Source organism: Cupressus sempervirens, chromosome 1 (assembly GCF_028749045.1).
Source record: "Cupressus sempervirens isolate cs-2001-9-10 chromosome 1, ASM2874904v1, whole genome shotgun sequence".
Classification (NCBI taxonomy): domain Eukaryota; kingdom Viridiplantae; phylum Streptophyta; class Pinopsida; order Cupressales; family Cupressaceae; genus Cupressus; species Cupressus sempervirens.
In genome coordinates this window covers 112,111,345-112,114,662 of record NC_143118.1, presented here as the reverse complement: position 1 = coordinate 112,114,662, position 3,318 = coordinate 112,111,345, and the positions used below count along the sequence as shown (strand labels likewise).

The 3,318-nt window shown below is 34.2% G+C and overlaps 1 pseudogene; it reads right to left on the bottom strand.

Moving 5' to 3' along the window:
- Positions 1 to 1,399: 1,399 nt before the first annotated feature.
- Positions 1,400 to 2,271, bottom strand: LOC149576468 (putative dehydration-responsive element-binding protein 2H pseudogene; annotated as a pseudogene).
- Positions 2,272 to 3,318: the final 1,047 nt, after the last annotated feature.

Here is a 3,318-nt window from a genome sequence, read left to right as displayed (position 1 = left end):
ATTGTTTTCTCTTGCACATTCAAACCTTTCACCCATGAACACCATCAATGAGATATATATATAGGGTGCATTCCAACTATGTTTTATTTAGTGATGTACTAAATAATACTAATAATAATAAAAACAACATTAGTAGTAGTAGTAGTTAATAAAGTTACTTTCTTTCATTGAAATATCCAAACATATATTTTAATAGTTCTAATCCTTATCTAATTTCTATAAATACATACATACATGCATATGTATAGTTACAAGTGTGGTTTTTATTGCACCAAAAGATCGACCTTTCAATGTCTAATAAAATCACTTGACTTATGAAATCCACAAAGGTAGTTATTCCCTTATCAAAAATCCCAAGGGAACTGCTGACCATTTTCCTAGCAATTACCCCCTCTACATTACTCGAGAAGAACCAAGCTTTGTTACCACTTGTTACAAGTGTGTTTATTGTTGCATCAAAAGATCATCCTTTTAATGCTCAATGCAACCATGGAATTATAATATCCATAGGAGGTAGTTAGTCCCTTGTCACAAATTTGGAGGGGAGGGCTAACCTATTTTCCAACACATACACACTGACAAACACATATGCATCCATACATGCATGCACACATTCATGTGTAATGGTATTGTGAACACATACTTTACCATGCCATCCAGAGATAAATATGAGTAATTTCGTTTTAGACTTCATCAATTATTTCTAAAGCAACATTTCCACTACACATTAATCTAGATCAATCCAAAATGTCAAACTAGAGCAATCCAAAAAGTCAAACTAAAAATAAATGCTATTATATTTAGAAACAAATAAATATAATAACATAAAGTAAAATTGAAGAAGTTAAATAATAAATAAATTAAATATTTTGTAAAAATCAACACAAATATTTTTAAGAATTATTTATTACAATTGTGATTATTTAAAAAGATCTTTTAAAATTTTTTAATAAAAATTATTATTATAAACATCATAAGGTTTACTTCTAGTTTTACTAATGCATTCCAATTTGAACAAAGTTATTTAACTATAACTGCTTGATTCACTTTCTCTTCATATTAATAAAATTAGTTATTAAATTTAATTCTAAATGCCTCTTTTAAAAAAACAAAAATCCTATCCATAAAGATAACTGTGCACGACAGTTGATCTGAAAAAGGGAAAGAAAAAACAGCACAGCTGTTGTTGATTTTGCAGTGGCTAATGGCAATTACTCAAATCAATATGAAGAAGGTTTAGTAAGTCATGCTAAATGCTATTAACTCAAAATACCACGAGATAAAACTTGAAAAAAATGCATGGACTTACTTTGTAAAAGAATAGTATGCACGAGCGATCAGGCAGCCATGGTTGAAAGCTCTACAAAACAGCTGAGGAAACAGAACCAGAAGGAAAACCTTCAATATAAAATCACTATTGGAACTCAATATTGTCCCTTAAATTCAATAGTACCATGTTCCACGTTTTACAACAGAAACAGAAAAATTAAAATTATGTATACAAGGCACGAGCCACGACCCCTGACCAAAAGATTAATTTGTATCCATACAAATCAATTAGTCTGGTTGAATCGAGAAGTTGGAATACTGGTCGCCCACAATTTGCAAAGATGTTGATTTCTCCTCTACTCCTCCTCCTCCATCATCATCATCATCATCATCATTATTATTATGATCAATAAACTTCAATATCTCTTCTATGTTAATATCATGAAGCTCGCCAGGACTTGAAGGCTCCCCTATCACAGGATTCATAACGTTGTCTTGAGGTTGAGCAGGAGGAGGAGGAGGAGGAGGAGGATTATTAAGACATGCAGAAGAGCCATACATGACTTGAGCGGCGCGGTCATATGCAAGCGCGGCCTCATGGGCCGTGTCGAAAGTGCCAAGCCAGAGCCTCTTTCCTCTATCAGGCTCTCTAATTTCAGCTACCCATTTGCCCCATGTTCTCTGCCGAACTCCTCTGTAATTGTACTGCCCATTTTCAGGCCCTCCTTTGCCAGGCATGCACCCTTTTTTTGAGCCCTTGTTAACCGCCCCTCTTCTTCTTCTTCTCTTGGTTATGTCGCTTGAATTCATCAGCCGCCATTGCTCTAGCGTCTCTGAGACTTTCTTCTCCCTCTGCCCTCCCGCAGTCTTTACCATCTCTACTGATTGTTTTCATCAATGTTTAGGATCCCATTCCATCTATCTCCATCCATCTAGAAAACAAAAGAAATGAATGAATGGTTAGAACAAAAGAAATGAATGAATGGTTAAGCCCGTCAAAATGGTGTGCTACAAGATTATATTTTGTCCACGTACGCAAATTAGAACTTATCTTGGGCACAAAGTCATTCTTTTCCAGTCGTTTATGACGTGCGATTGGTTGTTTGCTGGACGAATTCAAACGGGTTAATTAGGAAGTGTAGGTGCCAAGAAATCCCACCTTCCAATTTTGTCAAAAGTGTACCAAAAATACTTTTGGAGTAGAACGGCGCACGTAGAGTTTCAGTTCCACGAAAGAATCTCAGCCGTTGTTTGAGCTCTTTCGATGAGCGCCGTTATAAATATTTGTGAATCGTGATAGGCAGCAACTTATTATGGTTGACAACCGACGGGCGGTCGCCGCCTTTTCAATAAACAAATATTTCGTTTTCGGCTTTTGTAACAGATTTTTTAAACATCACGTTTCTCGGAGTAGTTGGTCTACAAAGAGAAGTTTTATCACGGAATCAATATTTTATTTTATGTTTGAAACTATCTAAATTTAAATTTAGAATACGTTTAATTGAATGACGATTTCCGTGTTTGACCAAAGTCGTTCAGGCTTGGGAAAAATGTTTTATTTTTATTTTTTTAGTTTAAGTCATTTGCTATTAATTTTACATTAAAAAAAATCTTAAGTAAGAATGGCAAAACGACATTAACGACAGGCTGACAATAAATTGTAAACATGCGCGAATAAAACGAAAGGGGTTTCTGTTTGATCGAAGTTATTGCCGAAAGGAGATTGCAAAAGGCCGAAGTGAAGTCGGCAAGAAAACATTATACAAATGCAAAGCGATTCTCTGACAAGACCATTTTAGCACCTACGATACAAATTTTTTGGACGGTTCTTCCTAAATGAAACCGGCATGCCATAAATTTGGTGGCCTGGAAAGTCTTCTAAAGTATAAATACAACTTTGGGAAGATTATATGTTGTAAAATGGAAGACTTTTAACTACATATATGTACATAGTATATACTTCTGCAACAAGTTATATAACGTAAAATAGAAGATTTTAAAAAAATAGTAAAAGAAAATTATTATATATGTTTATTTTTCAATTGAATA